Raw genomic sequence first — 21393 nt, 5'->3', positions numbered from 1 at the left:
TTGCCTATTTAAATTCTAGGCTGTCTTCTGCAGGTGTTTTAAAAATCTCCTCAGCACCTCTTATTACTGTTATTTTTTTGTATAGTTTGTAGACGATCTCCTCCAGGAGCTCTAAAATTTTACAAGTCTTTATTTTTTATGTTTTGATTGCTTTGTTTATTATTTCTCTCTCTCTAGCTGTTGTCCTTTTCTGATGTATTATTTTTCTTTGTTTAATCCTTGGGGTTTGGGTATAGTTGCTAAGAGCCTTCTGCAGCATCACTTCTGAGAGTAGTAGAAGGCCCTGTGGTCTCTGTTGCAGGGGCTGCCAGTGGAGCAAACGGTGGGTTGTCAGATCCCTGTGAAGGCACCACAGGAAGGAAGGCTTTAGGTTTCCCATCTTTTCATGAGATCCCAACCTCAAGGATGAAATCACTAACTTCCCTTTTCAGCTCTTGAGTTGGAATATACCAGTGGATACAGACATGCCCCGGGGTGGGCAGTCCCTCAGACCAGCTCCCCCAAGATCCTCAGTGTTCAGACCCTTTCCTGAGTCCTTCAGACACTAGTGGCCAGGCTCTTAGATGGCCCAGAGGGGAAAAAGTCATTTAACTGCACAGGCGCCCCCTTACCAGTTGCCAGCATCTGTCTGGATTAGGTAGGATAGACAGACTGGAATTGTGGTTGGGAGGGAAGGGAGGTCAGGACATCTTCCCTAGTTCCTGCTCATTTCTACAAGTCAAAACTCTATCCATCCTTAAAGGTTGTTTTAAAAAACCACTTCCTTTATGAATCTCTTTCTGATCCTCATGTCCCAGTGGCTCTCAACTCTGGCTGAACATTGGTATCTCCTGAGGAGCTTTAAAAAAACACCAGTGCCTGGGTCCACCCTGAAAGATTCTGATTTAACAGGTTGGGCTCTGGGATTTGTAAAGCCCTCCTGGCGACTCTACCAGGTACAGCCTGACTGAACATCACTCATCTCACCTGATGTGATCATTCCCTCCCACCTTCTCACAGCATCCAGTCTTTCCTGTGTTATACCTTTCAGGAATGAATTTTATCCTCCTACCAGTAAGCTTCTTGAGCTCACATTCATTTATTCACTCAGTAATTGTCATTCGTTTCTTTCATTCACTCATTCATTTATTCATTCAACAAACAGTTAGTGTCTATTGTACTCCAGGTGTCAGACCCTGGAAGATTCAAAGATGAATAAAAGTCTCTGAGAAAATATATTTACAGACTTGTGTGAGTTTAGTTAGGGTTTTTCAAAGGAAGAGGATCTTCTCCTTGCACTTTTCCCTAAAATAAACTGGGAGGAAACTGCTATGGACTGCTTGCCTGAAAAGTGCTTTTGTGAGAAAAGGTGCTATCACAAATTCAATTTTAAAAAATCCAGATAAATAAAGACCACAGGGTCAATTGTTGACAGAGACAAGTGGGACGAGCCAGAGAGATCTGTGAGTAGGCAGACCTCAAAAGCCACATAGCACGCAGGCTTGTGTCACTAGCAGCTGATGCTTCCTAACCCAGACTCTAAACTCCGGGAAGAAATGATGGCAAAGTTATCTTTTCTTGCCACAAATTTCTCTTTTTTTTTCCAGAAGTGGGTGTATTCAGAGGCACTATATGAATAACGTTTGCTCTGAGTCATGGAAATGAAAGAACATTTCTGACTGTGAAGTTTTGGGTGCAGTGTAATGTTTGCCGGTCCCCTGTACACACTGGCGAGGAGGGAGTGTTTTGGGGGTAGGACTCCCTGCCTGAGAACTGGGTGGTGATGCAGTGCTGGCCCCTCTGGGACATTTTCCTCCGTGGTCATGAGCAGCCCTCGCACACAGCTGGGTGCCCAGGTGGTCTCTTTTCATCCTGGGTGAACGTTTGTGCGGACCAGCTTTCACAAATGGGCAGATGGAATGCCAGAGGAACGGGTGTCTATGATGACAGGCTGTTTTAGGCTAAATTCTATAAGCCCCAGACAGAGTAAGGAAAGTTGGCTTCTGAGTTAGAACCAAAAATGCCACAAAGTTAGAGTAATTTTTCCCTCTCTTATTTATTGCATTTAGAGTCCCATCTCACCTGTCTGGAACCTAGCCAAGAACCAAGAAAGAAACCAAAAAATAAAAATTTAAAAAAGGCTCTAATAAGCGTAGCTGGAGATACTGGAAGTCCTACCGTGTGGGCAGTCAGGCACTTTCCATCTAGGAAGACCCAGCTCTCACCCGACAGCCATTTTCATTTCTTTACACACAGTTTTAACAAGTTTGAGGATCTGGTTATCCAAACCTAGATGGATAGTTACACACTGGAAGCGATGTAACGGATGCTATAGACGTGTGCACTGACAACCGTGAGAAGCAAGCAAGAGACAGAAAAAAGGAAATGTGCATACAGCGGCATGTCTCCATCTTTTCAGCCCACTCTACTTTCAATAAATGTGAACGTTTCGCCTCCTTCCAGAGTTTCTGGCACCTCAGGTAGATACACCCTCCCTCCTTGCCACACCGGCTGGCCTGAGAAGTGGACTCTTGAGTTGGAGGTTGGCACACAGGAGGTTTATTAAGAGAGTGAACATGGCATCCATGCTGTGGAAGGGAGGGCAAGGAAGTAGGAGTCACTTCTGGAAAAGAGAGAAATTTGTGGCGAGAGAAGGGAATTTTGTTGTTTTTTTTGTGGAGTTTAGATTCCAGCTTGAAAATTCAAACTACAGTGTAACCCGACAGTAGCCTTAGCCAACTCCAAGGAAAGAGCTGGAGCTAGCATAGTTCTTCTGAGTTGTCCTCAGTTGGATGAAGATGTCCATCTTATATTCCTGTATTGAAGGTCATTGAACATAAGCTGTCTAGGCTCCTTGGGTGCGGAGGCTCTCAGAAGGAGCTGGCAGATGAAAGCTCTCCATTGACAACGCTCTCTGCAGCTGAGGCAAAAGTCCTTCATGGAAGGAGACCTAGGTGACACATCACAGTGTCCACCAAACTCCGTGACTCATCCCCTGGAGGGCTAGGATATTCTCACCTTCTCTGTGTCTCTAACAATTGTTTAAACAAGATAGATGTTTATTTCTCTTGATGTTTATTTCTCTTGAAGGACTTGATTGATGGCTATGACAGAGACTGCTAAGTATCCATCAAATATCCATTCCAGATATTCTGGTAATGCTAGCAGGGCTAGAAAATATTATTTTCCCATCATCCTCATTAGTAGGTATAGCCATTGGTTTTGGCCAGTGAGATATAAACATCAATATGTGTGGAGATCTGGAGAAGCCTTTGCAGAAGTTGATGGCTCAGCTTTCTCCCTTCTTCCTTGCCACTACCAGTGATGTGGACCAGTTAGATGGGCTCTGGCAGCCATCTCGGACCAAAAAGTAACTTTAAAGACAGAAGCTATGTACTTGCAAGGTAGATCAGAAGAACAGGAGGAACCTGACTCCCCAGTGACACTGGAGCCGCCAGACCACATCTGAACTGATATCTCTGGACTTTTATTTATAGGAGAAATAAACATCTATCTTGTTTAAACAATTGTTATTTTGAGTTTTCTGTTTTACAGCCAAATTTGACCCCAGCAGATTCAAGGGCCAAGCTCTACTGGGGATTTCTTACGGTTGAGATAGAGATTTTTGCTTCCTTAATAATTCTGGAATCTGTCTCCTCTCCATTGCCCCTGTCCCTTTAGTGGAAGTCCTTACTGTTTCTCCCTTGAATCTTCACCCCCTCCAATAAGTTGTCTGTACCGCTGCCAGAGGGATCTTCTAAATGACAAGTTTGATTATATCACTCCCACTGTTAAAAACCTTTCAAGAGGCTGGTAAGCTCTAACTTGTTTGTGATAGGATGTTTTGTCTTATGAATTGAATATTAGGACCTGAGCATGTTCTACTCCATATTTGTGTTTATTTCGTTACGCGGTTTATATCATGTGTCCATATGTATCCAAGGAACATTGCTAGAAACATCACTGGAAGTTCCTGAAGGAGAGGAAGCCACTGGTGAGCACTGTATCCTACAATAGCCAATGAAAGAACATAAATTTATTTGCTAGTAAGCTGGGTGTTGGGCACATCTAAACCCACTTAGGAATCATAGTCCAGCAGCCACCTCTTTCCCCAACCACACAACCTTACTCCTCTTAGTAACATTTCATTGCTATCTGAGCCATTCCATTTTTCCTTCCTGTATCAGTGCTCTGAGCACTCCCAGGGTTTTTTTGCAATGAAAATGCAGATTTCAGACCCACAGCTGAACCTTTAGTCACCTCTAAAGCTCCATAGGATGAATTGCTTTCATTGGTTTTCAGAAGCTATCAGTGGGTTCCATTGTGTTGTTCTACTATATCAATATTCTCCTTCCCGTGAAGATGTCTTTGCCTTTATTTTTGTGTGTGGTGCATTTAAAAAAACGTTTGTTCTGAGATCTTTGTAGACTCACATACTGTTGTGAGAAATAATAATAGTAATAATAATACCCTTCACTTGATTTCTTCCAATGGTAATATCTTGGGTAATTTTTGTACAGTATCACAATCAAGAGATTGACATTGATACAATCTGCATTAATTTTTAAAAAATTTTATTGTTTTCCTTCCTTTTAGATACATTATATACTTAAAAGGCAGTAACTCTTGCACCGTCAAGTTGTAGTAGAAGATATACAATGTACGCTTTTTACTTCTGTTCGTATGTATTGTACAGAGCCTGTGTGCTTCTTGTAATGTAAATAAAAAATTTTCAAGAGCTCCTTTTCAGCCTTGGGATAAAGTCTGGAAATCTTCACATAGCCTTCAAGCCGCTCCAAGTTCTGGCCCTAACCCTTATCCATTGCCACTCCTTACTTGGTCCCCGCACACCCCGCTTTACAGATCTCCACTGCCTGAAAAACCCTCTTCTAACTGGATCTAGATAATTCCCATCCATCTTTCAGCTTAAACAAAGTCTGTAACTCCTCCTAGAAGCATTAGCTACCCTCTCTCTCAGGCTGGGTTAGATACCTTTTTATTTTTTACTTCCTTCATGCCTGGCACAAAGAAGATGCCCAATAAATATTTGTTGAATGAATGAGTAAAAGAGTGAATAACTGTAACCAGTTTAAGAGAGTTGGAATAAACTGACTACTTTTTTTTCATTACCTAATTCTAGATTCCACTGGTGGGAGGACTCCTGTTTAATTGCCTTCATATGGGCAGCACCTAGCACAATGCCCTGCATATACTAAGTGTTCAATATGTGATGATGGATGACCAGAAAGGAGGTGGGAATTGAGACAAGAAGAGCAATGTGAACACAGGCTAGGAGATAGTGTGTTTCAGGACACTGAGTGGACCGTTGGGCTCAGAAAAATCATTTTATAGGTCATTTAATCCATTTGACCAGCAAGTCTGGCTTATATCACTGGTTATCTTAATAACAGGCATTCTCCTGGTCCCTCCTGCTCCTGCACCACAAAAATAAAATATAAAAGAATCCGCAGCTTCTGCAGCCCTCAGTTCCATGAACATCATTAACCCCCACAGGCTCAGTTAGCGCCTGTGCTCATCGATAGCTATTCCCGGGATCCTAGGATCCAGAATCAAAGGGAGTGATTAGTTAGATCTGCTAGATTCACCTTCAGAAAGGTAAGATTCACCTGAATGCTCATGTAAACTTAAAATGATCTCCTGAATAGCTACGCTATTGTTAAAATTTAAAGGGACACTCTCATTCTCTCAGTATAGTATTTTATTTTAGGGCAACGTGGCGCTCCTGGAGCTGGAGTCCACAAGCCAGTTTTGCAGCTGGTGGTTTCTCTGGGCACCTGCAGCAGCGGCACATGCTCCTGCCTGTGAGACGTTCCTTTCCAGGGAGTCGGGTGCACTCCCAGTGAACCAGAGACAGGGTCATGAGAGGAGGACGCCCCCAGTTTTGCACCCTGGTTCTGCTTCTCTCTTAACATGGATTTAGCCTCCTCCATTTCCACATGTGTAAAATGTGGAAGTATGATGGTCCTACCTCATTGGGTAGTTGTGAGGATCCTTTGGGGGCAATGCATGGGAACTTACAACAGGAGCAGGCATGTGGCAGATTCTTGATAAATGTTTTATCATCATCGTTATTATAAAAGAATCACAATTGACCATGGAGTATGGGGGGCTCAGGGACAGAGGTGGGTGTTCTTATAGGCACCTCTCTGAGTTTTTCATTAGGTTACTGGTGCATAGATATAATTAATATTAGGTTTACCACTTGTGGAAAGCAAAATAATGCCCCATCCCCAAAGATATCTATGTCCCAATCCCTAGAATCTGTGAATGTCACCTTAAATGGCAAAAAAAAAAAGGAGAAGACTTTGTAGATGTGATTAAGGGGGGAGATAATCCTGGATTATGCATGTGGACTGTAAATGCAATCACATATATCTTGATAAGAAGGAGGCAGAAGGAGATCTGACACAGAAGAGGAGAAAGCAATGTGACCAAAAAGTAATGAAGTCACAAGCCAAGGAATGCCATCAACCACCAGAAGCTGGAAAAGACAAAGAATAGTTTCTCCTCTAGAGGGAGTGTGACCCTGCTGACACCTTGATTTCAGCCCGGTGACACTGGTTTTAGACTTCTGTCCTCTCAAACTGGGAGAGAATAAATTCCTCTCTGCCAAGTTGTGTTTACAGTAGCCACTGGAAACTAATACACCACTTAACCATTTGGTTGAATGACTGCAATAGCTGTGTTTGTAATTTTTATTTTTCCTGTTTGTTTTTAAAGTTATTGCCCTCATTCATTACGTCTTTTTAGGAAAAAAAAAAAAGCATTAGAAATTAATGGACCCGAGTATAGGCCCTGAACCAAGATGGCAGAGTAGAAGGACGTGCTCTCACTCCCTCTGGTGAGAACACCAGAATCACAACTAGCTGCTGGACAATCATCAACAGGAGGACACTGAAACTCACCAAAAAAGATACCCCACATCCAAAGACAAAGGAGAAGCCACAATGAGACAGTAGGAGGGGTGCAATCACAGTAAAATCAAATCCCATAACTGCTGGGTGCGTGACTCACAGACTGGAGAACACTTATACCACAGAAATCCACCCACTGGAGTGAAGGTTCTGAACCCCATGTCAGGCTTCCCAACCTGGGGGTCCAGCAAGGGGAGGAGGAATTCCTAGAGAATCAGATTTTGAAGTCTAGTGGGATTTGATTGCAGGACTTTGACAGGACAGGGGGAAACAGAGACTCCACTCTTGGAGGGCACACACAAAGTAGTGTACACATCAGGACCCAGGGGAAGGAGCAGTGACCCCATAGGAGACTGAACCAGACCTACCTGCTAGTGTTGAAGGGTCTCCTGCAGAGGCGGGGTGTGGTTATGTCTCACCATGGGGACAAGGACACTGGCAGCAGAAGTTCCGGGAAGTACTCCTTGGCGTGAGCCCTCCCAGAGTCCGCCATTAGCCCCACCAAAGAGCCCAGGTGGCTCCAGTGTTGGGTTGCCTCGGGCCAAACAAGCAACAGGGAGGGAACCCAGCCCCCCCCATCAGCAGTCAAGTGGATTAAAGTTTTACTGAGCTCTGCCCACCAGAGCAACAGCTCTACCCACCACCAGTCCCTCCCATCAGGAAATTTGCACAATCCTCTTAGATAGCCGCATCCACCAGAGGGCAGACAGCAGAAGCAAGAAGAACTACAATCCTGCAGCCTGTGGAACAAAAACCACATTCACAGAACGATAGACAAGATGAAAAGGTAGAGGGCTATGTACCAGATGAAGGAACAATATACAACCACAGAAAAACAACTAAATGAAGTGGAGATAGGCAACTTTCCAGAAAAAGAATTCACAATGATAGTGAAGATGATCCAGGACCTCGGAAAAAGACTGGAGGCAAAGATCGAGAAGATGCAAGAAATGTTTAACAAAGACTTAGAAGAATTAAAGAACAAACAGAGGTGAACAATACAACAACTGAAATGAAAACAACTGAAATGAAAACTACACTAGAAGGAATCAATAGCAGAATAACTGAGGCAAAAGAATGGATAAGTGACCTGGAAGACAGAATGGTGGAATTCACTGCTGCGGAACAGACTAAAGAAAAAAGAATGAAAAGAAATGAAGACAGCCTAAGAGACCTCTGGGACAACATTAAATGCAACAACTTTCGCATTATAGGGGTCCCAGAAGGAGAAGAGAGAGGACCAGAGAAAATATTTGAAGAGATTATAGTTGAAAACTTCCTAACAACATGGGAAAGGAAATAGCCACCCAAGTCCAGGAAGCACAGAGAGTCCCATACAGGATAAACCCAAGGAGAAACACACCGAGACACATAGTAATCAAATTGGCAAAAATTAAAGACAAAGAAAAATTATTGAAAGCAGCAAGGGAAAAACGACAAGGGAATTCCCATAAGGTTAACAGCTGATTTCTCAGCAGAAACTCTACAAGCCAGAAGGGAGTGGCATGATATACTTAAAGTGATGAAAGGGAAGAAGCTACAATGAAGATTACTCTACCCAGCAAAGGATCTCATACAGATTCATTGGAGAAATCAAAAGCTTTACAGACAATCAAAAGCTAAGAGAATTCAGCACCACCAAACCAGCTCTACAACAAATGCTGAAGGAACTTCTCTAAGTGGGAAACACAAGAGAAGAAAAGAACCTACAAAAACAAACACAAAACAATTAGAAAATGGTCATAGGAACATACATATTGATAATTACCTTAAACGTGAATGGATTAAATGCTCCAACCAAAAGACACAGGCTTGCTGAATGGATACAAAAACAAGACCCATATATATGCTGTCTACAAGAGACCCACTTCAGACCTAGGGAAACATGGAGACTGAAAGTGAGGGGATGGAAAAAGATATTCCATGCAAATGGAAATCAAAAGAAAGCTGGAGTAGCAATACTCATATCAGATAAAATAGACTTTAAAATAAAGAATGTTACAAGAGACAAGGAAGGACACTACATAATGATCAAGGGATAAATCCAAGAAGATGATATAACTGTCAGTCGCTGTTAGACTGAGGAACTAGTCCTGAGAGCAGGTGAGGGCATTAAGAAGAGATGGGGTCAGGAGGGTGGTGTACAAGCACACACACTTTATTCCCCATCAAAACTCTTTTTATAGATTGCAGTAGGCAATACATGTTTTTGTTAAAATCACAACACAGAATCATCAGACAGTATTTCCTTAATGTTGAAGTTATAGTACAAAACATTCTGCGAACCAGAATATAAACATGCGTGAGAACAGACTGTGATTACCAAAATATGCCAAGGACAAACTATAGTTAGAGAAACCACAAGCAACCTCATGGGCCAAGACTCATATCTTCTCTAATAACTCTTTCGGGTCCTGTCAGGAATTAAGCAGGACTTTGCCATGCTTTAAGCTGCAAGGACTGTGTCAGCTTGCAGCTGGTTCCCAACATATAACAATTATAAATATATATGCACCCAACATAGGAGCACCTCAATACATAAGACAACTGCTAACAGCTATAAAAGAGGAAATCGAGAGTAACACAATAATAGTGGGGAACTTTAACACCTCACTTACACCAATGGACAGATCATCCAAAATGAAAATAAATAAGGAAACAGAAGCTTTAAATGACACAGTAGACCAGATAGATTTAATTGATATTTATAGGACATTCCATCCAACCACAGCAGATTACACTTTCTTCTCAAGTGCGCATGGAACATTCCCCAGGATACATCACATCTTGGGTCACAAATCAAGCCTCAGTAAATTTAAGAAAACTGAAATCATATCAAGCATCTTTTCTGACCACAACGCTATGAGATTAGAAATGAACTACAGGGAAGAAAACGTAAAAAACACAAACACATGGAGGCTAAACAATACGTTACGAAATAACCAAGAGATCACTGAAGAAATCAAAGAGGAAATCAAAAAATACCTAGAGACAAATGACAATGAAATCACGATGATCCAAAACCCATGGGATGCAGCAAAAGCAGTTCTAAGAGGGAAGTTTATAGCTATACAAGCCTACCTCAAGAAACAAGAAAAATCTCAAATAAACAATCTAACCTTACACCTAAAGGCACTAGAGAAAGAAGAACAAACAAAACCCAAAGTTAGCAGAAGGAAAGAAATCATAAATATCCGAGCAGAAATAAATGAAATAGAAACAAAGAAAACAATAGCAAAGATCAATAAAACTAAAAGCTGGTTCTTTGAGAAGATAAACAAAATTGATAAACTATTATCCAGACTCACCAAGAAAAAGAGGGAGAGGACTCAAATCAATAAAATTAGAAATGAAAAAGGAGAAGTTACAACAGACACCGCAGAAATACAAAGCATCCTAAGAGACTACTACGAGCAACTCTATGCCAATAAAATGGAAAACCTGGAATAAATGGACAGATTCTTAGAGAAGTATAACCTTCCAAGACTGAACCAGGAAGAAATAGAAAATATGAACAGACCAATCACAAGTAATGAAATTGAAACTGTGATTAAAAATCTTCCAACAAACAAAAGTCCAGGACCAGACGGCTTCACAGGTGAATTCTATCAAACATTTAGAGAAGAGCTAACACCCATCCTTCTCAAACTTCCAAAAAATTGCAGAGGAAGGAAAACTCCCAAACTCATTCTATGAGGCCACCATCACCCTGATACCAAAACCAGACAAAGATACTACAAAAAAAGAAAATTAGAGACCAATATCACTGATGAATATAGATGCAAAAATCCTCAACAAAATACTAGCAAACAGAATCCAAGAACACATTAAAAGGATCATGCACCATGATCAAGTGGGATTTACCCCAGGGATACAAGGATTCTTCAATATATGCAAATCAATCAATGTGATACACCATATTAACAAATTGAAGAATAAAAACCATATGATCATCTCAATAGATGCAGAAAAAGCTTTTGACAGAATTCAACACCCATTTATGACAAAAACTCTCCAGAAAGTGGGCATAGAGGGAACCTACCTCAACATAATAAAGGCAATATATGACAAACCCACAGCAAACATCATTCTCAATGGTGAAAAACTGAAAGCATTTCCTCTAAGATCAGGAACAAGACAAGGATGTCCACTCTCACCCCTATTATTCAACATAGTTTTGGAAGTCCTAGCCTCGGCAATCAGAGAAGAAAAAGAAATAAAAGGAATACAAATTGGAAAACTGTCACTGTTTGCAGATGACATGATAGTATACATAGAGAATCCTAAAGATGCCACCAAAAAACTACCAGAGCTAATCAATGAATTTGGTGAAGTTGCAGGATACAAAATTCATGCACAGAAATCTCTTGCATTCCTCTACACTAATGATGAAAAATCTGAAAGAGAAATTAAGGAAACACTCCCATTTACCATTGCAAGAAAAAGAATAAAAGAACTAGGAATAAACCTACCTAGGAAGACAAAAGACCTGTATGCAGAAAACTATAAGACACTGATGAAAGAAATTAAAGATGATTCCAACAGATGGAGAGATATACCATGGTCTTGGACTGGAAGAATCAATATTGTGAAAATGACTCTACTACCCAAAGCAATCTACAGATTCAATGCAATCCCTATCAAATTACCAATGGCATTTTTTACAGAACTAGAACAAAAAATCTTAAAATTTGTATGGAGACACAAAAGACTCCGAATAACCAAAGCAGTCTTGAGGGAAAAAAACGGAGCTGGAGGAATCAGGCTCCCTGACTTCAGACTCTACTACAAAGCTACAGTAATCAAGACAATATCGTACTGGCACAAAAAGAGAAACATAGATCAATGGAACAAGATAGAAAGCACAGAGATAAACCCACACACCTATGGTCAACTAATCTATGACCAAGCAGGCAAGGATACACAATGGAGAAAAGACAGTCTCTTCAATAAGTGGTACTGGGAAAACTGGACAGCTACATGTGAAGGAATGAAATTAGAACACTCCCTAACACCATATACAAAAATAAACTCAAAATGGATTAGAGACCTAAATTTAAGACCCGACACTGTAAAACTCTTAGAGGAAAACATAGGAAGAACACTCTGTGACATAAATCACAGCAAGATCTTTTTTGATCCACCTCCTAGAGTAATGGAAATAACAACAAAAATAAACAAATGGGACCTAATGAAACTTCAAAGCTTTTGCACAGCAAAGGAAACTGTAAACAAGATGAAAAGACAACCCTCAGAATGGGAGAAAATATTTGCCAATGAAACAATGGACAAAGGATTAATATCCAAAATATATAAACAGCTCATGAAGCTCAATATTAAAAAAAACAAACAACCCAATCCAAAAATGGGCAGAAGACCTAAATAGACATTTCTCCAAAGAAGACATACAGATGGCCAAGAAGCATATGAAAAGCTGCTCAACATCACTAATTATTAGAGAAATGCAAATCAAAACTACAATGAGGTACCACCTCACACCAGTTAGAATGGGCGTCATCAGAAAATCTACAAACAACAAATGCTGGAGAGGGTGTGGAGAAAAGGGAACCCTCTTGCACTGTTGGTGGGAATGTAAATTGATACAGCCACTATGGAGAACAGTATGGAGGTTCCTTAAAAAACTAAGAATAGAATTACCATATGATCCAGCAATCCCACTACTGGGCATATACCCAGAGAAAACCAGAATTCAAAAAGACACATGCACCCCAATGTTCATTGCAGCACTATTTACAATAGCCAGGACATGGAAGCAATCTAAATGCTCATCGACAGACGAATGGATAAAGAAGATGTGGTACATATATACAATGGAATATTACTCAGCCATAAAAAGGAACGAAATTGAGTCATTTGTTGAGACGTGGATGGATCTAGAGACTGTCATACAGAGTGAAATAAGTCAGAAAGAGAAAAACAAATATCGTATATTAACGCATATATGTGGAACCTAGAAAAATGGTACAGATGAACCGGTTTGCAAGGCAAAAATAGAGACACAGATATAGAGAACAAACGTATGGACAGCAAGGGGGGAAAGCCGTGGGGGTGGGGGTGGTGGTGTGGTGAATTGGGAGATTGGGATTGACATGTGTACACTGATGTGTATAAAATTGATGACTAATAAGAACCTGCTGTATAAAAAAAAAAAGTAAATTAAAAAATTAAAAAAAAAAATTAATGGACCCAAGATTCAAGTTATAAGTAACAAATTTTGATGCCTTTTTATTTGCATTTATTGAGCTGTAAAGAGTTGTTTTGATTAATATTAATCTTTTAATGAGTTCTACAGAACTTCAGTACAATTTACATTTTAATACTTAATTTGTTTTTTAATAAAGAATCTGCATTTAGAGTTTTGCAGATCTGAGGTTTAGGTAAGAAGTTATTTTGTTTTTCTCATAGTTGTTTAAAAAAACCGATTACTTATAATGATGTTTCTAATAGAGTTAAGTGTTGAAAACAATTGGCTTTTACTTTACTGTGAAGTTTAGATTTCCCGTGGTAAAACCATATGCTGGAAAGCATTAAGATACTTGGTTGCTCTTTTTACTTTTCTGGAAAATGTTCCAGGGACAACTGAGCAGATTGTTGTAAACTGTGTGTACTCAGTGGAGGACCATGAGTTCAGGGATCTGGGGACTGGTCATTCCCTCCACCTAGTTTGTTGACCAAATAATCTCACTTGTTTGTGATGGTCAGAGAATTGCTGTAAAGAGAGTCAATCCTTTTCTCCTTGTAAAAAAGCAAATACAGTTGATTGTCATTATTCGTAGTAGTTACATTCTGTAGAGTCACCACAAACACTGAATTAGCAAATACTGAACCAGGGCTCCTAGGGGAAATGCAGGGTTAGGTTGCTGCAAGCCCCTGGTCACATTTTCATCAACTGATCAATACATAACCTTATAGATATGTACTGTTGACACCTTACTGAGTATATGCTGTTTATTAATTAATATTGAACTCACAGCCAACAGTACTAAAACTCATGCCTGAATGAAGTTCATCTAACACAGGTATGCATCAGTGCTTCGATTTTTTCTTTGCTCTGCACATGTCTGTGAATGGCTGCAAAAGCGCTGGTGAGGTACAAATAAATTACAGTGAATAGGAAAATTTGAAAATACAGGATCTGTGCATAACGAGGAGCAAATGTATTCCACAGTAAGCTAACAAAGCAGGTTTTACCGGCAATGTAAAGTTTGATGTGAAGGGACTTTATTCACAAGTGTAAACTGAGCCTGTGCTCAGAGGAAGATGTATTTCGTGTTGTCAAGGAGCTTGGAGTCCTGCTAGGAAGCTGGGCATGGAAACAGATGCTTGCCCCTCTGATGCCATCACAGAGCTGGGTCTGACACCTCAGGGCACACCTGAGGGAGCCATGTTGATTCCTCATGATATGCTCCCTCATTATCAACGTCAACAGAGTGGTGCATTTGTTACAGTCCATGAACCTACACTGACACATCACTAGCAACAAAAGTCCATAGTTTATATTCAGGTTCAATCTTGGTGAGGTATATTCCGTGGGTTTTGACAAATACATTGTGACATGCATCCTCCATTATAGCATCATACAAAGTAGTTTCATTGCCCTAAAAACCTCTCTGTTCCACCTGTTTATCCACCTCCCCCTAACCCTTGACACCATGATTTTTTTTTACCGTCTCCATAGTTTTGCCTTTTTTAAAAATGTCATATAATTGGAATCATACATAATGTAGCCTTTTCAGATGGGCTTCTTTCACTTAGTCATATGCATTTAAGGTTTCTCCACGTCTGTTCATGGCTTTATTGCTCATTTCTTTTTAACGCTGAATTGTCTGGACGTACCATGGTTTATTTATCCATTCACCTACTGAAGGACATCTTGGTTGCTTTCAAGTTTTGAAAATGACGGATAAAGCTGATATAAATATCTGTGTGCAGGTTTTCACGTGGACCTAAGTTTTCAACTCCTTTGGGTAAATACCTAGGAGTGTGATGCTGGATTATATAGTAAGAGCATATGCTTAGTTTTGTAAGAAACTACCAAACTGTCTTCCACAGTGACTATACCTTCTTGCATTTCCACCAGCAGTGAGTGAGAATTCCTGTTGCTCTACATCCTCACCAGCATTTGGTGTTGTCAGTGTTCTGGATTATCACCATTCTAATAGGTGTGTAGTGGTATCTCATTGTTTTAATTTGCATTTCCCTGATGACATATGGTGTGGAACATCTCTTCACGTGCTCATTTGCCATCTATATATATTCTTTGTTAAAGCCTTTGGCCCATCTTTTAGTTGAGTTTTTTGTTTTCTTATTATTGAGTTCTAAGAGTTCTTTGTATATTTTGGATACCAGTCCTTTATCAAATATGTTTTTTGCAAATATTATCCCCCAGTCTGTGGCGTGTCTTCTCATTCTCTTGACCTTGCATCATCTTTTTAGCACAGTGTAGATGCTCAATGAATATTAATTAAATGAAAGAATTAGCTAATGACACCAGATGTCTGAAATTAAAACAGAAGCCTATGATTCTTTTCTAGGCGCTGGTTACATGTGGGTGTTCATTCTGTTCATTCATCAAGATGTATACATTTTTCTCTATGCAGGTTATAAACTTCAAAAGAAGTTATAAAAATGGAGTCCACACGAAAGTACAATTTGAAAGAAAAATGTCCATATTATATGAAGTGTCTACCTTTCTGACAGGAAACTATCAATAGAATGTGGAAGTGATCTTAGAAATAACCTAGTCCAATTTTATAGATGACAAAACTTAATTACAAAGGGACAGTCTGACCTGTCACTTCAACTTGGGCCTTTCAGTAGGAGCAGATTTCCAACAATAAGCAAGCCAACAGACGTAGAATCTAATAGACCTTCTCTTTGCACCTCCATTTCCTCATCTGAAAATGGTGATGATAATAACACACTGACCTCATAGGGTGGTCATGAGGATTAACTAAAAACAATGTGTGAGAAGCACTAAGCCTGCACCCGTGCCGAGTGTGTGCTCAGTAAATGCCGTGGCTAATGTCACTGCTGTTGTTACAGCCCCAAGCACAGGACTTTGCAAATAGCGTTTGTCTAATAAATACTGAGTTCCAGTCTATGTGGTTTTATCATTGGTACCTAAGAACAAATAGGATGGCAACTGTTCAAAAAATTTAGAAAACCTGCTTTGAATCTAAAACAACTGCCAGCTACAAGAGTGTGTATTTGTAAATAAATGGATGGCATTACTTCCAGGATCTTAAAATGTTAATATTTACACAATGAACGTTCAGCATTTACTTTGCATGCCAAGTCCCTGCCAGTCACTTTCCTGTTCATCCTCTCCCAGAAACCAGCCTTGCAGAAGACTGTCCAGTGGGGTATGGGGGGGACCTCACGTCCCATAGCTCTAAGGTAAGTAGCACATCTGTCCTCCCAGCCCTTGACCCCAAGGCTGCTTCTCTGGGTGAGATCCTGGGGTGGGTGTCGGGTACGCAGAAGCTTCAGAGCAGGCTCAGAGGGAAACTCAGCCCCGGGCTTATCTCTTGTGTCTATTGTTCCTGAAGGCATTGCATTTTAATATTTTTTAATAAACGTTTACTAGTGTGAATTTGTTAAACCTAAACATTTAAAATATACCACATTAAAAAAAAAAGCTGCTTGGCCTTTTCTCATTTCTACCAAGAGCTTAAAAATCTGAAAGTGGCTTAGAGCCTCCCTCAGCCTCCCCACACCCTGTCACAATGCCAACAGCAGCATGATAATGATAAATGCAGTAGCAGCTAGCACTTACTGAGCAGGAGAGCAGAGGCACGGTGAAGAATGTGGGCTCTGGCACATGACTACTCACTTTCAATACCATCCTCCTTCTGGCTGGTGACCTCAGACAAGTTCCCGCAGTTTTCACTTACATCGAACATGAGGCTATTAGAAACAGTGTCTTCTTAATAAGGCATATGATCCTCACAACTGCCTTATTAAGAACAGAGCTGGGCACCTAATAATCACACGATAAACAGTCAAATACATAGAGATAACTTTTTTTAACTTTAACGTGGTTTCCCTGGATGTATAACAACTCAGTGAGTTAGGTAGCATTATCATTCTCGTTTAATAGAGAATGACACTGAGGCTTAGAGACATTAGGTAGCTTGCCTGTGGTCACATCACTAGTAAGTGGCAGAGAAAGTATTAAAACACAGGCCTTTCTGATGGTCAAGTCCATGTCTGTTACCATCCTGCCTTGCTGCATTATTTATAGTAGTGGGAAATGGAAAAACAACCTAAAAGCCCAATAAAAATGAATGGTTAAATAAACTATGGTACTTCTGCCTGATGAAATGTAGCCAGTAAACACCACAGTTGTAAACTGGGCAGGCAGACTCCCAGCCCGCTTCTGGCACAGCAACACGCTGCGTCCTGTCTTCACCAGGCCTGGGCGCCCAGTGGCTCTGGCCACAGCGGTGAGTTCTAGCCTGTGAGACCTTCCCCGCTCTGACCCTTGTCTTGCTGAGGTTCTGAGAATAAAGCCTCCGAGGCCTGCTTCTCTCCATCCTGTTGTAGACAACCTCCATTCTTTCCGAAATCTTCTCCATCCTTCCTCCTCCTCCAGGACGTCTTCCCAACGACCTCGGCCCAGGAGTATCTCTCCTTCTTCTGTTCTCTTTCAGCAATTACTGGATGCATTTGCAATTTACTCTGGCATGAGTCTCATTTTCCCACCTCACCCAACCCCACACTAGAATGTAAGCCCTTGGAGGACAGGAATTGTGTCCTATTTTCTTGGCCCACTTCCAGGGCCTAATACAGTGTATTCAGTAAATATTATATAATAATAATAGCTAACATCCGTTAACAGCCTACTCTATACTCAGCCCTGTGCTAAGCATTCTACGTGCTTTCAGGAAGCCAAGACAAATAGAAGAGAACAGGAGAAGAGCCACACCTTTCCTTAACACCCACACCCTGCCGGAGAGGCCCCCGAACAAACAAGGAACAACAGAGTCAAGCCAGTTCTGGGCTAAATGCAAAGCGTCTAAGGGGAGCTAAGACCTTGCCATGTCGCTTTAACTCCCTAACCCATGTTTGACCTCTCTTGGAAAATGAGTATAGTATTATACCCACCTCACGGGGTTCATTAAAGTTTTCTGTTTAGCCCAGGGTCAGGCACACATTAATCATTTAACAAACATTAGCAATATTTCTGGGGACATAGGGCAAGGGGCCCGATCAGGACTGCAGGGCAGAGATAGGGACAGTGTGGGATGCCGCCATTTCTATAATCCCCACCTAACACCAGAAAGAGACAACAAGACAGTGTCTAACCAGCGTCCCCAAAATGCAGGCTGATGGCACAAGAGGGCACCAAACACGGTTAAGAGCTGCCGTATCCCCTCCTCCTCAGTGGTCCCGAGCAAGATACAGGACACACGATGACTGAGCAAGGGGGGCCTTGGACCTTCCCCTGGAGCAGTGCCGACTGTTCTGAACCTCTGTGGTTGATTCCCTGGCCCCCCAGCCTTTCTCACTGCCTAGGGGAGTGGTGGGCACAGCAGCCTGAAGGCCTCTGGCTGTTCTAGAGTTTTACTGGGGCCGAATTGAGGCAGGACAAGTGGGGAGAGGATGAGGAATGGGAAACCTCACAGTTTTTAAAAAAATTTTTATTGGAGTTTTTATAGTTGATTTACAATGTTGTGTTAGCTTCTGCTGTACAGCAAAGTGAATCAGTTATACATACACATATATCCAACTTCTTTAGATTCTTTCCCCATATAGGTCATTACAGAGTATTGACTAGAGTTCCTTGTGCTATACAGTAGGTCCTTATTAGTTATCTATTTTATTAATATATATAGTAGTGTATATATGTCCATCCCAATCTCCCAATTTATCCCTCCCCCCCCCTTCCCCCTGGTTTGATTGACCAAACACCCACTTCAGACTTACTCTGTTCCAGTACTAAGTACATAACTCATATTAACTCATTTCATCCTGCTGGCCATGTGCACGAGGCAGGGACTGTCATTTCTATTAATGTTCTTTGGGAGGGAAGGAGGAAACTGAGACACCCAGTGGCTTGATAACGTGGCCCAGGTCATCAAGCTGGTGAGTGGTGTAGCAAGAATCTGAATCCATAGAGTGTGGCACCAGAGCCTGTGTTCCCATCCACCAGGCCATAGGGGTGTGTGTGTGTGTGTGTGTGTGTGTGTGTGTGTGAGACAGAGAGAGAAGGAGAGGAGAGGCAGGTTGCGAGCCTGTCACCGGAGCACCTCACACAGTAGTGGCTGGGCAGGGTGACTTTCAAGCCCTGGGCCCTGCCACTGTGTCCCGTGGCGCCGGCTCCTGGAGCAGAACAGGGCTCCCTCCCTCCCTCCCTCCCCTGCAACGTCCAACCCTTTCTCTTTCCCTTTGCCAATCACACTCCTTCCTATCCCCTCGCCTTGCCTTCGAGTTAGGGCTGCCCTGAGACAGAAAGCTCGCGTTAACACAAACTTCCCGTGATTTTCACCGTGAGACAGTATTTTTCAGAGGCCACAATAACCTCAGGGCAGAAGGCAGGTCTGTGAAGTGGTTCCCACAACCATGGAGGTGCGTCTAAGGCAGGACGGCAGCCTCAAGAAGGGCTCCTGCAGTCTTAGCCCTGAGGATAAACCGGCCACGCTAAGAGCGTCTTTCCCAAGCCTTGGACCTCAGTTACTTATGAAGTGTTTTGCCAGAATGTAGTGGATTTGACCTGTTTTAGGTGTTGAGTCAGGACGGTAAGGAAACCAGAAGGCTGTGTCTGAGGTTTATTTGGGAGAAATGTTGGTTCCGTCTGGAGTTCAAGCTGACAGAGCTCAACAAATTTCCTGCTCGCAGCACCCTTCCAGGCCGGTTTCATAGCACGGAGTCCTCTGCTCTCATCACTGGGCCCGGCTGGCTTTCTCTGGTGGCTCTGTAACCTCCCTACGCTCTTCCTTAGAAGGAGCAGAGGGCCGATGGGGTGGTAGATTTCAGGAGCAGAACTTGTGTTGACGTCTTTTTACACAGCTTATCAGCAGGAGACAAATAAAATGTCCTGATTTAGGAGGACGTGCCCTCCCCCTGCCCTGGGCAGCTGCTTAAAGACAGGTGCATGCTACGTGGTATGGAAGGGAACAGGAGGCTGTGCAGCTTTTGCCCGCAGGCCTTCTCTGGTGGAGAAAACTGGTTTTATCTGTACCCCTGATGTAAAGACCAAAAGCCTTGACCAACCCTCTGGCCAGTATAGTAAGAATTTGTCTACCTAACTTTGTCTACCTTGTCTACCTTCCTCTAATACCTACCTTAGAGCTAAATTCCGATCTATTTGCCCAATTCTTTCTTTTCAGCCCTTTCTCCTCCTAGGTCCCTACAAGAGCATAAAGGATCTTGTACCTGGTACCCAGGCTAAAGGCAAACATCTTCTTTCAAACTTTTTGGCCTGAGTACTCACTAGGGTCAGCAGAGAATATGCCCAGGGAGAGGGGAGACCTGGGGACACAGCAAGGATGCTTGGAATTCACCTGGCACCTCTCATCTCAGAAAGGGGAGAGGAAACCCAATTTACCATGAGCCAGAAAACCCAGTGTGGCCGCTCTTGTTTTAAGTTGAATCAGCCACTCCAAATATATTTAAAGGGTTTTTTAAAAATTATGAAATAGGTCAGATATACAAAAAGGCAGAGATATTATTATAATGACTAGTGGTTTACCAACTATCCATCTTAAGAAGTAAGATATTACCAGGATGGTTGAAGCCCCTGGGTACCCTGTGTTCAGATCACATGCAATTCTCTCCACTCTGGAGGCAGCCCCTGAACTGGCTTTGCTGTTTACCATCCCATCTCATGTCCTTATACTTTTATTACATCGTTAAGAATCCCTACACAACACGTTTTGTGGTTTCACTTATTTAAAAATTTCTTTAAATGGGATTATTTGGTGTACATCCTTCTGAGATCTGCTTCTGCTACTAAACTTTTTAAAAAAGATATCATGCTAATACATGAAGTTCTGGTTTACTTTATTTTATTGGTCTAGTGTATTCCATTGTATGACCGTACTACAATGTATTTGTTCATGTTTCTGTTGATGGACAATTAAGTGATTATGTTTTTGTTTGTTTGCTATGCCAGCCATTGCTTTGTGCTGGGCAGAGGTGCAAGAGTATCTCGGATGTCTGCTGAGGACTAGAATCTCTGAGTCATAGAGTTTGACCATCTTGAGTTTTGTAAGATACTGCTAGAGGGACTGCAAAAGTGATTGGTACCAATGGGCACTCCCACCAGCAATGATGAGAGTTGGCATTTTTCACATTCTGTGGGGGAGTAAAAATAATGTCAAGATGAGAATTTGCACAAAATTCAGTTCAAGGTTTGTTTTCTGCTTCTCTGAGTCATTTGTCTGTAAGTTTGAAAGGAATTATCGAAAGACTCCTGGGGGCTCATCTAAAGGCTACAGTGTCTGGAGAGGGC

The 21393-nt window shown here is 41.7% G+C and overlaps 1 long non-coding RNA gene across 5 annotated transcripts in view; it reads left to right on the top strand.

Annotated features, from left to right (window-relative positions):
* The window catches only part of LOC309646439, a 63578-nt gene that overhangs the window by 7565 nt on the left and 34620 nt on the right, over positions 1–21393 (top strand). For all 5 annotated transcript variants that reach the window (XR_014255353.1, XR_014255354.1, XR_014255355.1 and 2 more), the window contains one exon: positions 16270–16334. This is a non-coding gene — a long non-coding RNA (uncharacterized lncRNA). The remainder of the gene's footprint in view (positions 1–16269; positions 16335–21393) is intronic.

This window comes from Balaenoptera physalus (assembly GCF_965194825.1).
Source record: "Balaenoptera physalus genome assembly, chromosome: 17".
Lineage (NCBI taxonomy): Eukaryota > Metazoa > Chordata > Mammalia > Artiodactyla > Balaenopteridae > Balaenoptera > Balaenoptera physalus.
This window is presented reverse-complemented; position numbering and strand designations above follow the sequence as displayed.